Genomic DNA, 20,024 nt, shown 5'->3' on the forward strand with positions numbered 1-20,024 from the left:
TTTATTCTCTTAATTTAGTTATAGAGGGCGGCACGGTGGCGCAGTGGTTAGCGCTGCTGCCTCACAACACAGCGGACGCGGGTTCGAGTCCCGCTCTGTGCGGAGTTCGCATGCTCTCCCCGTGTCTGCGTGGGTTCTCTCCAGGTTCTCCGGCTTCCTCCCACCTCCGAAAGCATGCGCTTCAGGTTGATTGGCCGGTCCCAAATTGACCATAGGAGTGAGTGTGTGTATGAATGATTGTTTGTTTCTATGTGGCTCCGCGGTACACTGGCGTCGTGCCCGGAGTGTCCCCCGCCTCACGCCCTGAGACTGCCAGGATAGGCACTGGCTACCCCGCGACCTGCGTTAGCGGATTCAGCGGGTTGGAAGATGAATGAATGAATGAATTTAGTTATAGCTCTACATTCTTAAATTCTCATTCTGACATTCGCTATGGTTTTTTTTCCTGGAGCAGTTCAACTAAAAGGAAAACCGATCCCCCCCTTGGCAACAGTAAAACATGTATCAATATAGCACCTGACTCATAATAATAAGTAACTGTAAATAAGATAAAATGCTGACAGGTGTATGTCGATGTGTGTGTGTGTGTGTGTGCATGTGTGTGAGTGTGTGTGTTCGCTATAAGGCTGAAAATACACAGTATGTGGACACACACACACACACACACACACACACACACACACACACACACACACACACACGCACACGTACACGTACACACAGGCTACATAAAAGCCTGACCGAAACGGAGCTAACCAGTTAACCTAATGCTAGCTGACTTCAGAGGTTAAGGTTAGGGAGGACCCCTATATATATGTAGAAACCTGAAAAAATGTGTCATTAAAATGACCCCTTTAACAGAGGGCAAGATAGAAAAATATGATTCTTGCTGACATTGAGTTTCAAAATGTTGGGCAGAGCATAAAAGAATAGATCTGATTTGGGGTGCTTGTTTTTGAAACACGATGGTCAAATGTACGAGTTAACAGGAAAAAAGATAGAAAAAAGCATATTAATGGCTGATACTGACTACCAGCATATTACCACTGTGTCCAGCCCCAACATAAGGAGCATAATAAAGAAGCAGACAGCCCACAGCTGAGGCAGGGGCATCATGGCGACAGCCTGAGGAAAAGCGATGAACGCCAGTCCAGCACCTGGAGGTCAGAATAAACAATTCACTTGATGATTCACTTGATTCACTTGATTCACTTATTAACAAAACTGTAAAGGTAGACTCAATTGTAATGTCTAACATATTAGATATCATATCAGTTTGAAGTCGCACCTGATTTGACAACCTTGTCAACAGGAAGTCCCATCTTCTCTGCCATGAAGCCCAGAACAGAGAAAACTACAAACCCAGCAACGAAGCTGGTGCAACTGTTGAGCAGACACAACCAGAGACTGTCCCTACACACACACACACACACACACACACACACACACACACACACACACACACACACACACACACACACACACACACACACACACACACACACACACACACACACACACACACACACACACACACACACACACACACACACACACACACACACAGATGCAGTCATCCTGAATTTCTTTGAGAGTCTATTATTTTTGAACTAAGATATAATAACATAAATGTACCTTTGTACACTCAGAGGATGCAATAAGAGAGAGAAGACAGAGATCGTAACTTATTTTTGAATGAATTGACACTAACTGGGTGATTTATGCAAATAGACACAAATAATGACCAAAATTTGATGCAGCAGTCCAGGTATCTAAACCAACCCTATTTTCACAGCGTTGGAATCATTCAAAAAAGAAAATTAATGTTGGGAAAAACTTTAAAAACTAATCATCCACAATGTCTTGTCAACTGATCTTCTGACTTACTTGTAACAGTTGTTCTTGACTTTGTTGTAGCTTCCCAACAACACCATATGAGAACAATACCTGAGTACAAGCGTCCAACCACACCTAATTAACAAAGATGAGAAATCGCATGTAATCAAATCGCATGTAATCAAGTCTTCTTGTTGTTATCATATAGGACAGCTCAAAATATTTGGGACATGAGTAGTAAGTGAACCCAGGCTGCTATGTACTGTACATGGGGTGTGTGCTCACACCACTAAGCTATCTGCATTTTAAAATTAATATGAATGTTGAATTTGTTCATTGGGGCAAAAATAACATAAACTGATTAAGAGAACATGTTTTATAGAGATAATTATGCGAGGTAGTGCTGCCTGCAAAAGTCTTGGTTAGACTGAATACATGAGAGACACACCTTGGCTAGCAAACCTGGAAAATTTGGGTGATGTATCTGTTACTTTTCATTTGTGTTAAAATAAAGACCCTCATCAAACATCATAGTCTACGCTGTCACTAAGCAGAACACAACAGAACATATACACAATAGCAGAGACAATAACTGCTACAATGACGGAGACAATATGGGAGCAGATTCCACAAAAGACTTGAGAAAGTGTGGGTAAAAAAAAATCAAAGCTGATCTTTCTACTTCCAGAGAGTACAGAAGCAGCAGTGGATCAGTCCAGTAAGTCTTGGACTGGGACCGGAGGGTTGCCGGTTCAAGTCCTGTGTAGGTCAAAAAGTTTGGAGTGTGAACTGGCAGTGGAGACATTCCAGTTCACCCTGTCAGCGCTGCTGATGTGCCCTTGAGCAATGTGTCATTGCTCATTGGGCACAACAAAACGTAGCAATGTATGTGTGTGTGTGTGTGTGTGTGTGTGTGTGTGTGTGTGTGTGTGTGCGTACGTGCGTGCGTGTGTGTGTTCATATATTTATTTTTATTTTATTTTTTTGACAGACAACTGCAGTACAGTATTTGTCCCAAGGTTCTCACCTGAAGGTCAGTCAGACGAGACAGATCTGGATAAAGGTAATAGACTACACCTTGCCAAGCTCCAGGCAGAGTCACTCCCCTGACCATCAAGATGGCTAGCATCAGATAGGGGAACAGAGCCGTGACATACACCACCTGGAATTTTAGTGATTGTTTAGTATGTGGGAGGCTATATCAAATCACTGCATTAGATTATACAAACATCTTACTGTTGTAACTTCATTGAATAGGAGTAAATGTCCAAAGAAACTAACCAATAACAAAAGATAAAAGATAATAAACATAATAACTAGTGCTGTCAGGCAATTAAAAAATGTATCTAATTAATTACAGGCTTTGTAAGGCCAAGCATATCAGTAAACCAATTAGGCCAGGTGCATTTCTCAAAAATGCAATACAAATACAGTTAAATAAAATGAAGTTCAGAAATAAAATAAGGCTGAGTCTCAAATGGGCACATAAGCAATCAAAATGAATACTAAAGCTGACTCAATACATTCATTCATTCATTTTCATGTACCGCCACTGTATCCGCCGTAGTGGGTCACGGGGAGCCGGAGCCTACCCCAGCTGGAACAGGGTGTGAGGCGGGGGACACTCCGGGCACGATGCCAGTGCACTGGGGAGTCACATAGACATACAAACATGCACACACACACACTCCTAAGGGGCAATTTGGAACGGCCAATCAACCTGAAGTGCATGCTTTTCGAGGTGGGAGGAAGCCAGAGAACCCGAAGAGAACCCACGCGGACACGGGGAGAGCATGCGAACTCCGTTCGAGCGGGACTCGTACGCGGACCCGCTGTGTTGTGAGGTGACAGCGCTAACCACTGCGCCACCGTGCCACCCCTGACTCAATACAGCAAATAAATAAAATAACATGCATCTCAATAAGGCAACATAGATAGCAAGATGCCAACAGCTCAGTGCTTCTCCTCCATGTTGGAGGTACCGAACCCTGCAAGTTTCATATGCTCACTCACCGAACCATTCTTTAGTAAATATATATATATTTTTTTTTTAAATTTAAGACACAAGTATACGTTTTACTGGTGTATTCAATGAATTGTGTCACATCTCGGATCTAATAGTTTCTGTTTGTTTTCTTTCTGTTAACATATCATATCATTCCAGATCCTGTCTCATCTTCAATCAGTTCATTCCCTGCACCCGCCGTTTCTCCACACTCCTGCAGCCACTCCTCCAATCTGTCTCCACACCACAAATGCCAGCTCAGCCTTCTGCCAGATTGTTTCGTGTTCGCCCTGACTCTCCAGCCTTTGATTCCTGCCTGTTATTCCTGTTACTGACCCAGCCTTTTTCCCCGGACTCTGCCTTTCGTCGATCCCTCCTTGGATTTGTCTGCCTGGTTTTGCATTGCCTTCCTTTGTACAACCTTGTCTGGTTTTGGACTCTGACTGTTCATCTGTCGTTTGGATGTTAGACTGATTACCCGGTACCTGACCTGTGTCTGAATAATTAAACCTTGCCCGCTACTCTGTTGTGCTTTTGGGTTCCCCTTGCCAGTCGTGTTCAACCCCGTGACAGAATTGTGCATTAATGTCACCTTTTTCAAAGAACAAAACCAAGACAGTGCATGAACTCACATGAAATGACCTACCTGCAAATCAGTGTGACTTCTGCTGTTGTTATTGAGAGACCAGTTCAGATATACGTGGCTTCACCTTGGCAAGTGCTACTCTTATGCCATTTTCACAGCAAAGTCTCTTTTGTTTTCCAAGCAGCTTAAGGAATGTTCCTTTATTTCTGCCAGTGTGAGACTAGAGTTGCTCAACTTGACATTGCAAATCATGCAGAACGCTGGCTCCCATCACGTTCCATTATACAGTACACATAAATTCACGTTGCACATATTTGTCCGACCACTTTCTTTTTTTTGCTCAACATAGTTACTATGAATTAAAATATTAAGAAAGCAATCAGATGATGTACCATCATGACAGTTATAAATCGACTACTGAGTGCGCAAAATCCCATGTAGCACAGGTAGGCTAATCGATGCAGCATGATCATCTGCAGCCAGTGATGGCTAAGGGGGGGCGTGTCATCACGAATTGACACGATGTGCCAAACATACACAGTGATCCGTGTATGTTCAGCAAAAACACCTTACACAATGTGTTGGGTGTTTTGTCTTGACCCCCGTCTCCGTCGAGCCCCTGAGACCGACTCACTGAACCCTTAGGGTTCGATCAAACCCAGGTTAAGAACCACTGCAACAGGCATTTCCTGTAACGTTAGGGTAAGCTAACGTTACAGGAACTGACAACAGACAACTCTGTCCTTGACATGTTTTGCATTTAAATGATACATTAGGCTGGAGCTGCTTCAGTGATAGGAAAATTCTCTTTTACAAAAGGTACAAATTGTGGTGCTGAAGAATTGGAGTCGAAGGCGGAGTATTGAAGGGAGCAAAAACTTTACTGAACATTTGAGTAAGGTAAGAAAAAAAGTGTACAACACATTAACCCGTCGGTGTAGGAACCAACAATCTACACCCAAAGTACCTGGGTGAATTATGTAACCCCACTACACAAGCCCCCCCAGAATTCACCCACACACAAAATCCCCTTCCCGGGGGGAACCACAGGCCGACCCCTGCGGGTGCGAAAAACGGGGGTCGAGGAGGGAGAAGTGCCAGGCTCGGCAGGGCTGACGAGGAGCGAGGTTGTTGGCGGGCGGGGGAACAGGGGCCGTCCCCGGCGCGGGGCCTGGGCCAACTCCAACGGCTGGGAAACATCCATGTGAGCCGGTTTAACCCTATCGACAGACACAGTCTTGGGCCTACCGCCGATGTCCACTGTCAAGCCCTTAGCACTTTGTCGCAAGACCCTGAACGGCCCATTGTAGGGGGGCAGCAGGGGTCCTTGGTGGGCGTCATGGCGAACAGACACAAACTCGGCCCCCTGCAGGTCGGGGGGCACCCGGAAGGTGGGGGCGCCGTGTTGCGAAGTGGGGATCGGTTTCAACGTCCTGGCGACCTCCAGTATGGAGGAGCGCTGCTTGGCTGTGGACCACGGGGTGGTGGCGTCCGGGATGAAGTCCCCGGGAATCTCAGCATCTGGCCGTAGACTCTGCAAATGAGGACTGTAGGTCCTCCTTGGGGCGCACCATAGGCCGAGCATGACCCAGCGGAGCTTATCCACCCAGTCGCCGTCGGTCAAACTGGCGCGTAGTGCCGCCTTCATGGACCGGTGGAAGCGCTCACATAATCCGTTGGCTTGTGGGTGGTAGGAAGTGGTCCGGTGCAGCCACTGCGTTCCACAGCTCCGAGGTGAACTGCGAGCCGCGGTCGGAGGAGAGGTCGGACGGAGTTCCGAAGCGCGCGACCCACGTGGAGATGAATGCAGGGGCCACGTCGGACGCCGCTGTCGAGGAGAGGGGGACAGCCTCGGGCCAGCGGGTCGTCCTGTTCACCATGGTGAACAGGTAGGTGAAACCGTGGGAGGAGGGAAGCGGGCCCACTAGGTGGACGTTGACGTGGTCGAATCTCCTCTCAGGGACCGTGAAAGGCTCAAAGGGGGCCTTTGTGTGGCAGTGTACTTTAGCGTGTTGGCAGGCCACACAGGAATCGTGTGCTCGGAGATGTATGACAGCTGGCGCTGCTGTCGAGCAGACCACGGTTCAGCCACCTTGGACATTGAGAACGTGAGGGGTTTGTGGTCTACGAACGCCGTGAAACACCGGCCTTCCAGCAGGAAGCGAAAATGGCGGATGGCCAATAAAAGGCCCAGGAGTTCTCTGTCAAACGCACTGTACTTGCGTTCCCTGGGGGTTAACCGGCGGCTGAAAAAGGCTAGGGGCTGCCAGGTGCCACCGACCCACTGTTCGTGCACAGCACCGACAGCGTAGTCCGAGGCATCAGTCGTGACTGCGACTGGGACCCCAGGCACCGGGTGAGCCAACATGGCGGCTTGGCTCAGCGCCGCCTTGGTCGTGTTACAGGCGGTCTGCCGCTCGTCCGTCCAGTCGATAGCCTCGTTGGGGGACTTGTTCTTCAGGACCTCGTACAGCAGGTGTATGGTGTGCACCGCTCGGCGAATGAACCGGTGGTAAAACGTCACCATGCCGAGAAACTCCCGGAGCGCTCAGGCTGTGTGTGGCCTGGGGAAGGCAGAGACGGCTTCCACTTTCGAAGGGAGGGGGACAGCGCCATTTTTGTCAATGAGGGGTCCGAGAAAGTGAATGGAGGTCTGCCCAAAAAGACACTTGGCCAGGTTGATGATCAGGCCGTGCTGGTTAAGTCTCATGAAGAGGTCCCGGAGATGGGTCAGGTGTTCTTACTCTGAGGGGCTAGCGACAAGAATGTCATCTAAGTAGACGAAAACGAAAGGCGTGTCCCTTAGCGCAAAGTCCATCAGCCTTTGGAATGATTGGGCCGCATTCTTAAGCCAGAATGGCATATGCGTGAACTCAAACGGTCTAAAGGGCGTGACCACCGCCGTCTTGGGAATGTCGAGGGGACTTGGTGGTAACCACGCACCAAGTCAACTTTAGAGAAGACGACCTAGGTGTGCTGAAAAATCTTGGATGTGGGGGACCAGGTAGAGGTCCGGTGTAGTAACATCGTTGAGGCGACGGTAATCGCCGCAGGGTCGCCAACCGCCGTCTGGCTTTGGCACGATGTGGAGGGGCGAGGCCCAGGGGCTGTCCGAGCGTCGGATTATCCCCATCCGCTCCATATTAGCAAATTCTGCCTTGGCGATCGCCAGCCTCTCCGGATCGAGCCACCAGGCTCTAGCATAGATGAGAGGGCCCTTAGTGTCAATGTGGTGCTCGACTCCATGTTTGGACGTAGCGGCGGAGAAGGTGAGTTGGGTCAAGTTGGGGAACTCGCTGAGGAGGTGCTGGTACTTGTCAACCTCCGAAAGAGAACTGGAGAGGCCGCTGTATTCTGCCCCGTCGCGGACGCACGTCAACAAGGAGAAGGTCAGCGCGTCCACCAGGTGGCCATTTTGACGTCCACGAGCAGCCCGTGAACACACAGAAAATCGGCGCTAAGGAGGGGGAAGGAGATGTGGGCCGTGACAAATTCTCATGTGAACCGCTGGCCCCCAAAACACAGTCTAACAGTTTTTGTGCGATAGGTGCGAATCGGGGTGTCGTTGGCGGACGTCAATGGCGGTCCGTGGGCCCCGCCGGCAGTGTCACTCACCGTTGCTGGCAGGACACTCCTCTGAGCACCGGTGTCGCAGAGGAACTTACACCGTGAGATAGAGTCTTTGATGAACAGTGACCGGGTCGTGACGCCCGCGCTCACGGCCTTCACGGAGCGCGGGCCATAGCTACAAGGGGCGAGGCACTGCTTCGCCTTCGCGCCTCTGTCAGTCTGTGCACTGGCGTACGGCTGGTGTGTGACTGCGTGTCGTGGTTGTGTGACTGCGCGCCAGGGCCAACACATCAGGGGTGAAACGTTGTGTAGCTAAGAAGAAATGGTCAGCTTCCTCTGCTAGAGCACGGGGTTCCGTAATGGTCGTATTGGCGAGCGCCATCTGCACGTGTGGCGGCATGCGCCTCAGTAAAAGTTCAATGAAGAGGAAATTCGGTTCTTCCTCCCCCAGTAGGGCTAACATCATTTCCATGTGTTCTGAAGGTTTGCTGTCCCCCAAACCTTTAATGGCAAACAAACACCTGGCTCTCTCAGGTCATGACAGTTCAAAAGTTTTGAGGAGGTATGCCTTTAATACTGGATACTTATCACTTGCAGGAGGGGATGTGATGAAACACACTGCCCTGGCTGCAGTAGAGCTCCTTAGGGCCGTGACGACGTGGTAGTAGCATGTAGCGTCGTCATCCACGCCGTGGAGGGTGAACTGAGCCTACTCCTGGGCGAACCATGCCGTGGCGGACGTCTCCCAAAACTCCGTCAATTTCAGGATGATAGCGTCATGTTCGGATTTGTCTCGGAAACTTCGTCAAGACTGACGTCGGGGTCACCAATGTGGTGCTGAAAAATTGGAGTCGGAGGCGGAGTATCGAAGGGAGCAAAAACTTTACTGCTGAACATTTGAGCAAGGTAAGAAAAAAAGTGTGCAACACATTAACCCGTCCGTGTAGGAACCAACAATCTACACCCAAAGTACCTGGGTGAATTATGTAACCCCACTACAAAATCACTGCTTTATTGTTGATAGTTCCGTCTGTGTTCTTTTCATAAATAAACTTTCTGCCCAAAGGTCTGAGTGGGATTGCCTCGCTCTCCTGTGTTGCGTCCATCTCTGTTGTCAGTCACCCTGCTTTTGACTAGTGGCGCAGGTATGAAGTGACGTCACTGCAGCCTACAGGTCACTCAAATGGCCAAATTTAAAATGCTCGCGCATTGACATGGAAATCCCGCCCCCAATTCAGCGACTAGTTTCACTATGGACATGAAACTGGCCTATCTGCCACTCTCTCACTCTCTCTCCGTCTCTTTTACTTGACCTATCTCCTTCCCCAATGTATTTCTATTTCCCAACCAGCAGGTCAAGGCGGATGACTGGCCCTGCAGAGCCTGGGTCCTGCCCGGAGTTTCTTCTCAATAAGGGAGTTTTTCCCCACAACCGTTGCTTATGCTTGCTCTGGAGGGCATTGTTGGTTTTCTACCTGTAAAGCGTTTTGAAATGTCTTCAGATATGATTAAGCACTATATAATTAAAAGTTGATTGATTGATGATTGACTTGCCACTCACGATTAATTGCGTTAATTTTTATAGTGCGTTAATTTGCAGCATAATTAATTAATCTAATTAACGCGTTAAACTAGCAGCCCTAATAATAACATAACATAATAGGGCGACAGTAGCTTAGCCCACTAAGTCTTGTGCTGGGGACCAGCGGAATTTCGTAACTTGCCATCGTAGCCCGGCTGTTACAAAGTTGTTTTGCTAATGGCTTACCAACACTAATATTTCCCCCATTCAACACAGATAACTTGTGTTGAGGGAGAAAAATATCACCAATGCTAACTTCTTTACTTGTCTTGAACTGTCCAAGGCACTAAAGGCCCAGAAAACCAGCCCGGTTTGTCCAGTAAATAAGAGTAGACAAAAGCTTCCTCCATCTGTAGAGCAGCAAAGGGCCCTGGATACTAAAGAGATGCTGAAATGTGACAGTGCAACCTTAACAGTCTATCAATGCTAACCAAGGAAAAATATCTTCATTCTAATCACAATCCACTCAGTTGTCAACATCACAAGTGGCCATGAGGCTAAACTGGATACTGTTACATACAGTACCACAACAGAACCAAGTAGATGTGCTTCATCAAATGACGAGGAAATACTCAGTGAAAGCTGCTACATGAAGATTGCCATTGGTGGTGTTTCATAATATTCTTGATCTGGCTACCATAAATGCTTCAATCCTATTCAAGAAATGCACCAATAACATGATGTCACAGAGGAACCTCAAAATGGGACTCGCAAAGGAACTTTATTCAGTACACATGGAAGCAAAATGAGGATGCGAGAACCCTGGTTGGAGCAGCAGAAGATGGAGAGGAGAAGGCAGTGCCAAGTGACGTGCAAGAAAAATAAAGCAAATGTGCAAGAAAAATAAAGCAAAGGATAATTGTGTCAAATGACATAAGGTAGTGGGAGCTGCACAAGGGTGGAACAGGTTACCTGTGTTGACTGTGAGTGATTGGGAGCCATAAGCAAACCATCTTGGCTTCTTAATCTTAACATCAGTGTCTCCAGCTGGCTGGCAGCCATCACAGAATTTTGGATTGTTCATAATGATTAATAATTTTCATTGTTCAGATCTAATGATGACACCAATGTATTTTGAAGCAGGATACATTTGTTTTTATTTCACTGTTACATTTGTTTTTATGTCAAAGTTCGAATTTGGATGTGCACAGTAATTGCAGAGAAGCTATGTTGTGTCAATTTAATAAATAAAACACACAATAATTACAGTTTTATTCCAGTGTCCTGATGTGTTTTTACCTATTCCACCAATTTATTCTTTTGGTACATGTGTTTTTTTAAAACCAAGTTATGACATTGCAAATTGTGAAAGCAGTCAAAATGTCTGCCTTGGGAGTTCTAGTGTTAAGGACACACCACAAAGGAGTTGTCCGCCGCTCTACCTTCCCCTCACCTGCATACCTACAGGCCCCATTGTGTGTGTGTTATTGGTCTGTACACACTATTTACTGTCCATGTATGCAACTAATTACCGATGTGTGCTAGAGTGGACAAATAATTTCCCTACGGGGATTAAAACAGTTGATTAAAATTTAAAAAAAAAAAAAAAAAAATATATATATATATATATATATATATATATATATATATGTGGGATGTGTCAGCTCACCTCCCAGCCACTGCCGAGGCGCCCTTGAGCAAGGCGCCATCCCCCCTACAAGCTGCTCAATCGCGTTCCTGAAGCCGCTGCTTGTTACTCTGCCTCCCTATGTGTGTTGTTTGATGTGTGTACTAAACGCTAACTGCATGCTTACAGGCCCTCCTGTGTGCTGTGTTTCACGGGGCCTGTGTATACACTGATTGTCATAAACTAACACAAAGAACATGTAAAAATACATGAGTGACTATGTAATTTCCCTGCGGGGATTAATAGTGTACTTCTTCTTCTTCGTAATGATAACAATCAATCATAAAATATGTGAATATCAGTGTAGCTAGATTCAAATTTACCCAGGTATCAAACTGCTTCTTACATGACCAACTATGTGGCAGTACCGTCATTCTGACATCTTGTCCATGTACTTTATGTGCATGTCCATGTAAAAAAAATCATTTCCCCTGACCTTTCCTGTAGAGCGGACTCCTTTCCAGATGCAGAAATAGCAGCCCATCCAACAAATGAGTTGACACAACAGCAGCTCCCATTGTACTGTACCAATTACCTCGATTCCTTCAGACATAGATAGCACTTCTCTCCTGTGTGGGACCACCGGATACAGTGATGATTAGATGCATAAGGAGCCACAAGAAATAACCTTATTTGCTTGATCTGTCCCTGTTGTTGTGGACTGCAAAATTTAAATATTTTAAATCATGGTATTATTTGTATGTTTCTGTCAAAAAGGACAGGTATGAAAACTAAGCTGTTTTTATATTAGGCATTTCAGTTGTTTGAAGCCACTTTGTCCTGAATTATCTTGGTAAGATATCATTCCTTTGTACAGTTTTTATGACACAGTATAATGTGTCATGACTTTATACAATTTTGTGTTACAACTTTTAGATTGACACTTAATACTAAGTGTCAATATAAAAGTTGAAACACAAATGAGAGCCATTTTAGAATTGTGCAGTCATTGAACTGTAAAAATTAAATTTGAGTAAAACAAAGCATGTTTCTGGGATATTTTTTCTGCCAATCTCATCAGTCTTACTATTTTCTTGATATTCTATCTGATACTGTTCTATATTTACCTGATAACAAAGCAGAGCAATGGTTCATATAGCATCACAGCTGGGGAACAGGATAACGAAAGGAAAAACACGACGGATTCAATTGTGTGATAAGACAGGGTCAAGCAAATAGAGAATCAGAAAACATATATGCATATATTCTATTTTTGAAAAAAAGAAATCGAGAGGGAAACCTTATTAATTGCACATACAGTATATATATATATATATATATATATATATATATATATATATATATATATATAAATTGTCCCTCTCACCCTTGTGGGGTGGTATCTGTGTGTCATGCTCAAGCTCGTGTCCTCTACCAGAGTCCTGGGAGTCTGAGGGTTCTGCGCAGTATCTTAGCTGTTCCTAGGACTGCAATCTTCTGGACTGAGGCTTCAGATGTTGTTCCAGTAATCTGCTGGAGCCACTCTTCCAATTTGGGGGTCACTGCCCCAAGTGCTCCTACTACCACAGGGACCACATTAACCTTGACCTTCCACATCACATTTTCGTGTTCCTTCTTCCTGATGTTGGCGTCAGCTGGAATCACCACATCTATCACCACTGCTCTCTTCTGCTCTTTGTCCATCATCACTATGTCCGGTTTGTTAGCCAGCAGCTGTTTGTCGGTCTGGAAGCTGAAGTCCCACAGGATCTTAGCCTTGCTGTTCTCAACCACCTGTGGTGGTATGTCTCATTGGGACTTGGGTACTTCTAGTCCATACTGGGTACAGATGTTCCTGTACACTATCACAGCTACTTGGTTGTGCCTTTCCATGTATGCTGAGCTGGCGAGCATCTTACACCCTGCTACCACATAATGGACTGACTCTGGGGCTTCTTTACATAGCCTGCACCTTGGGTCAGATCTACTGTGGTAGATATTGGCCTCTATTGCCCTTGTACTTAGGGCCTGTTCTTGTGCTGCCATGATCAGTGCCTCTGTGCTGTCTGTCAGTCCAGCTTTATTCAGCCATTGGTAGGTCTTCTTGATATCAGCCACTTACTCTATCTGACGGTGGTACATGCCGTGTAGGGGCTTGTCCCTCCATGTTGTCTCCTCCTCCTCCTCTTCCTCCCCAGGTTTCTCCTGTCTAAGGCATTCACTGAGCAGTTCATCTGTTGGGGCCATCTTCCTGATGTACTCTTGGATTTTTGATGTCTCATCCTGGACAGTGGCCCTGATGCTCACTAGTCCTCGGCCTCCCTCTTTCCGCTTAGTGTACAGCCTCAGGATGCTGGACTTGGGGTGAAACCCTCCATGCATGGTGAGGAGCTTTCTCGTCTTCATGTCTGTGGCTTCTATCTCCTCCTTTGGCCAGCTTATGATCCCAGCGGGGTATCTGATGACAGGCAGTGCATACATGTTGATGGCTCGGACCTTGTTCTTGTCATTCAGCTGACTTCTCAGGACTTGCCTTAATCTCTGGAGGTATTTGGCTGTGGATGACTTCCTTGCGGCCTCCTCATGGTTGCAATTAGCCTGTGGGATTCCAAGGTATTTGTAGCTGTCCTTGATGTCTTCTATCAGTCTCCAGGGTTGTCTTCCACTTCCCCATTGAGTTCTTGATGAAGGCTCTTAGTGTCCTGTTGATCTTATTCAGTTCCAGACATTCCAGTATCCACGTGTGTGGCATTGAATCGTACGCTTTCAGGTAGTCAATCCAGGCAGTGCACAAGTTGGTCTGCCTATTCTTACAGTCTCTGTGTACTGCTCTGTCCTCCAGTAGCTGGTGCTTGGCTCCCCTGGTGTTACTACCAACTCCTTTCTGTGCCCCGCTCATATATTGATCCATGTGCCTACTCATCTTAGCCGCCATGATGCCTGACAGGAGCTTCCATGTTGTACTGAGACAGGTTATTGGCCGGTAGTTGGATGGGGTAGATTCCTTCTGTGGGTCTTTCATCATCTGGACTGTCCTGCCTTCAGTCAACCATTCTGGGTGCGTCCCATCCCTTAGCAGCTGGTTCATCTGTAGTGCTAGACGCTCATTGAGTGCTGTCAGCTTCTTCAGCCAGTATGTATGGATCATATCCGGGCCCGGTGCTGACCAACTCTTCATCTTTGACACTCTTTCTTGGATGTCTGCCATTGAGATGGTTACTGGTTCTTGTTCTGGGAGTCAGCTGTGGTCAGTCGTCAGGTCCACTAGCCACTGAGCATCGGTGTTGTGTGATGCTTTTCTTTCCCATATGCCCTTCCAGTATTTCTCCACCTCAGCTCTTAGTGGGTCTGGCCGGATGCTATTTCCCTGCCACTGAGAGTACACATTTGCTGGTTGAGTGGAGAAGGTCTTGTTTATTCTCCTGGCCTCTATCTCCTTGGTGTATCTCTTCAGTCAGGTAGCCAGAGCTGTTAGTCTCTGTTTGGCAGTTTCGAGTGCTTCAGGTATGGAGAGCTTGCTGTATTTCCTGGGTACCCCTTTATTCACCATGTTCCCCTTCTGTAGCTCAGCTAGCTGGCTGACTTCTCTCCATGTTGCCTTTATCTTGGCCTCTAACCGTCTCTTCCATGGAGGGTCTTGTTTGTTATGTCCTGTGTTGATCTTATATTCCAGCATCTCGAGGATTACTGTTGCTGTGCTGTGGATCAGCTTGTTAGACTCAGTTATGTTCCCTGTGGGGATGGTTCTTATTGCAGCATTCACATCTTCTAGCAGATCTTCTGAAGGTACTTGACAACTTAGCTTCGGTATTTGTCGGAGGCTCCAGGTTTCCATTTGGGTCACGATCTTCCTTCTCAGGTCAGCAGCTCTTGTATTGAGGCTGTGTATGTCTCTTGGGGCTTGGTACCCAATCTCGGATTGTGGGGGGGGTGATATCCCCCCGCTGACCTGGCGTCCTGGCTCCCCCTTGCTGTAGCATTGTTGTAGTATTTCATCGATCTCTAGTTGTGACAGCAGTTTTCGGTTACGGATGATGGAACACTGGGCTAACAGCTGTTTTTTTTGTTAGCCTTGATTGTGGGTTTCGAAGCATCCATTGGTCCCACATCCCATAGATGATCCAATAACCAGAGTATGCCTGTCAGTCTTCTGCCTAAGATGTAGGGGGAGAGGAGCGCCCTAGCTTACACCTGGCTGGGGGTGTGGGGCTGCTTTCTCAGTCAGCCGAACGTGACTCCTTGGCTCATTCTGTAAACACATGGGCTGATCCTACTGAGACCACTGTTAAACATCGCAAAAAATTTGTTTGACAGGACGTAATTAAAGCTGTTTCTTGACAATCATCACAGACAATGAGAAATCGCCTGCAAACAACACCGGGGAGCAAAGCTGACTGCTTGAAAATCATATGGTCAAAATTAAAATAAAAAGTACAACTGAGTTGATTTGTCAAACAAAATCTGTTATTTTGTAAATCTTTTTCTATCCAAAATGAATTTAAGTGTAAATATCCTGCACTACTAGATGTATTTTACTGCAGTCTAAGTCTTCTTAACACAACTCTGTACTTATTATTATTACAGTAGTGTAGTTAATCTTTCAGTTTGCTTATTTTTTACATTGTATTTTTTAAATTTGATGTAGTAACACTGACTCACTCCCAGAACTCCGAGACTGAAGACATGGTAAGGTTTCCAGATATCCACTTCATTGTCAGGTTATCACTTTGAATTTCAGTCATGTTTGCATAGGTGATGTCCACACATTGCTCTGTTGATGTAAAGACACATTATTAAAGTTCAGAGACTACGCTTTCAATCAATATGGATGTATTTTTATCAGCTAGACTTGTAAAGCAGCAGTGAAGAATAATTTCTTCTTCAATACCTTACCCAAAGATCCTTCAATATTCAGTCACTGTTAAGGATGACTCATCCAAATTTTTTTTTGTTTTGTTTTGTTTCCCCTAAACTATGTCCATTTGCTTTGTATTCTGTCATCTTGTATAACGTATTGCTCTGTATTCTTAGCAAGAAACCAGGTTTTATGATATCAAAAGAGCATCCTTAATAACTAGTGACTTAATCTTTTACAGTGTTTTCTAGTTTATAGAAGTCCATGGATATGTTTTTATTATAACATGCTCACAATAAAATGGATATTTGTTTTAAATATTGGTTTGAATGACTTGACCCTCTTCTACCACATACGTATTCGCTTTCACAAGATCAAAAATGAATCACAGCCACCAATAGATTATTATACATAAGAAATATTTAATTCATGACTTTAAGAGAAAAAACATGGATTTTTGAGGTTAATTAATTTTTGAGGTTAATTAATATTATATATATGCAGTTCATTTATACGCTAGCTGTTGCATGCATAACTGTCCTGGCAGATCACGATTCAAAGCTCCATCTGTTCATCCTCTCCATGATATCCGTCACCTTTTTATTTATATATAAACGGTTAACTTAAGTGATTCCATGCATAATGTTGGAACACCGAGCTCTGTCCTGACATTAGCATAGCATGGTGTTCAAAGAACCTGACCTGTGTTCCAATGATTGCTGCAGGTGGCCCAGGGTAGTGGGTCTCTGAAAGAGTTGATGAAGTAAAGAAGTGCCCAGGCCAGGATTATGATGTACATTCTGACAATCAGCTGGATCATGATGAGCGAATAGCCAACCCCTGGAGGGAGAGAACATCCACAACTCTTTGAAGACTGATAAATATGGTGCACAATAGCAGAGATAATAACAAATAAAGCTGATAATAAATTATTGCAGACCAGATATGCTGACTGCCAAATTCAACACCTCATCAAAAGCAGGTTCTTTCCATTTCATATTATTTTTCCCAGACATCAATCCAACAGAATTAATTTTCAGATGTAATATATATGTAGTTATTAAATGTCCTCAGTTTGAATGCTCACTGTGTGCAAAAACACAAACACACAATTTATACATACATTCATTCAATATCTGAAATTAATAGTTTGTTTCATGTTTCTGAAGACTGACTATTTTCCTATTTATAATTAATATTTATTCAATGTAGAAAATCTCATACAAGAAATTAAGAACATAATTTCCAAGAGAATCCCTATAAAGAACTCAAGGAAAAATAATCTGATTACCTTGTGCTAGTGGGCAGAACTTGATCCAGCAGGTCATGGAGCTCTCCTGTGCATACTGACCAATCACAGTCTCGAGCAGAAACATCGGCAGTCCACAGAGCAGAGCAAAGAAACAGTAAGGCAAAAGGAAGGCACCTGCACACGCAAATAAATACACCTCAATATTTGGAGCAGCCCAGTCATAAAGAGATGTAGAGCACAACAATTACAGCTGCTGTATTAACACAAATGTGTCAAATTATGTCTTCTTTATTTACAAAAAGAACTTTCAATAAACAAGTACTGTTTTCATTTATGTATTTTCTGTGCCACCTATATTGTGAAAGGGGAGAGGGGATTCTCCAACACAAATGATCGCTCGTTCTAGATGAACAAAACTATATTCATGTTTCCTTCATTTCCAATCAGCGTTTATCTCACTTCTCCCTGAGCAGAGACAAGTCATAAAAATGGCTTCATATTCATAAGATGTTTCAATGGCTAATGAAGTACTATCAATTGCCTTAGGATGTGTCTTCTCCATTTAGAAGACACACTAGCTTCTCCTCCACCTGTTCCCTGCTCTCACTGCAGATCACAATTCCATCTGCAAACATCATAGTCCATGGAGATTCCTGTCTAACCTCGTCTGTCAGCCTGTCCATCACCATAGCAACAAGAAGGGGCTCAGAGCTGACCCCTGATGCAGTCCCACCTCCACCTTGAACTCCTCTGTCACACCTACAGCACATCTCACCACTGTCTTACAGTCCTCATACATGTCCTGCACCGTTCTAACATACTTCTCTGCCACTCCAGACTTCCTCATACAATACCACAGTTCCTCTCTGGGCACCCTGTCATAAGCTTTCTCCAGATCTACAAAAACACAATGCAGCTCCCTCTGGCCTTCTCTGTACTTCTCTATCAACATCCTCAAAGCAAATACTGCATCTGTAGTACTCTTCTTTGGCATGAAACCATACTGCTGCTCACAAATGTTCACTTCTGCCCTCAGTCTAGCTTCCACTACTCTTTCCCATAACTTAATTGTATGGCTCATCAGCTTCATTCCTCTGCAGGGGCACAACTCTGCACATCCCCCTTGTTCTTAACGATGCGCACCAGCACACTTCTCCTCCATATCTATCTTGCTTGCCATCCTGTTATAATCAGCTAAATGTGAAAGCGTAAAGTGTTTGGAACGTGCAAGTTTGTACAAAAAAATGTACAAAACTATCAACCAAGTTTTTTAATCAAAGAGTTATTGGCTCATGTGACAGAAATGTCTTTTGTTGCTAAGTTAAAGTCTATGTGTAGGTTTATGTAAATTTGGCAAGCTGAATGCAATCTGTACTGTACAGGAGACACGGTACAGAGGGGATTGATTGACAAGGGTTTACAGCCAAGTAGGACACTGAACACAATGTCAAAACCCAGACAATGAAAAACGTAGAACACATATCGAGGCAGCACATCCTCTGAACAGTTTTACTCAACACAATAACCACACATGCAGGGAAACCTTCAGAGAAGAAACCAACACTTTCATCAGGCTATATTGCCTTGAAGGAGAAAGTGTTGACTCAGTTTCCCAAACCAGACACTCAATATTTGCACAAAATTATGCTGATTTTATCAACCAGAAATGCAGGTTGAACACCAACAAGTACGGGACAACAATCCCAACCTCATTCCACAGATAAATAATTGTTTGGTTTGGTTTGTATTTATTAAAGTACCCAGATCTCATGGTGAATCTCTTTGTCAAATATTTCATTTTTGATCTGCAATTTTAGTCCATGGTTTATATCTGATACACCGGTAATCTAAATTAAACCATGTTCTCCTGCAGAGGGGTAAGTGTAGCATATATCCTCAGACTGACACAGTTTCTATTGAATTGCAGCTCCTTTCAGACACTCACTGTTTGATTTGTCTTTTTTAGGACTTGTCTAACTATTCAAAATGAAGAAATCAGTGAAAGATGTTCACCTTTACATACCAAGACCTTATGAGTGATTCAAATGGAATGTGTGATGATATAAAACATCTTCTAGCTCACCTCCTCCATTTTTAAAGCACAGGTAAGGGAACCTCCACACGTTGCCAAGACCCACCACGTTGCCTGCAGATGTTAGAATATATTCCCTTTTCCTCTTCCACTGCTCCCTTTTTTCAATGATGTTCTCCATCACTGCGCTACCTCCTAAATCATTTATCAGTTCTGCAAATGAATACAGTGCACATCAGCTCGAGTAAGACTGAAGTTTACATATAATTGAATATTTGACCCAAGGCAGTCCTGTTTATTCACAGTATTTGTTCTTGCTTTTTTCTGTGCAAATGCTGTGTTTTCTCTTAGTTGGTAGTTGGATTCATTAATCTGTATTTGCTATTGTATACTTTGAGGTAAATTGTTATTGGCTGCTTTATACATAAGTTATACAGTTTTATAACTTATGATGTCATGTATTTTCAGTAGTTTAGATTTAATAAATAAGGGGTTTGTGTGAGCTCTATAATGTTCATTGCGAATAATCCTTAAGGCTATTTTCTGGATCAGAAATAACGGTTGTAAGCACTTTTATACGTGTTTCCCCATACTTCAGCACAGTAGTTGAGATGGGACAGGATTAGCAAACAATATATTATATGGAGTGCCTTCTGATTTAATAATTTTTGGTTTCCAATTTAGTATCTCATCAATAATCACTCCTAGCATTTTAAATTCACTTACCCGTTCAATATTT

The sequence above is a fragment of the Antennarius striatus genome, chromosome 16 (assembly GCF_040054535.1).
Source record: "Antennarius striatus isolate MH-2024 chromosome 16, ASM4005453v1, whole genome shotgun sequence".
Taxonomy (NCBI): domain Eukaryota; kingdom Metazoa; phylum Chordata; class Actinopteri; order Lophiiformes; family Antennariidae; genus Antennarius; species Antennarius striatus.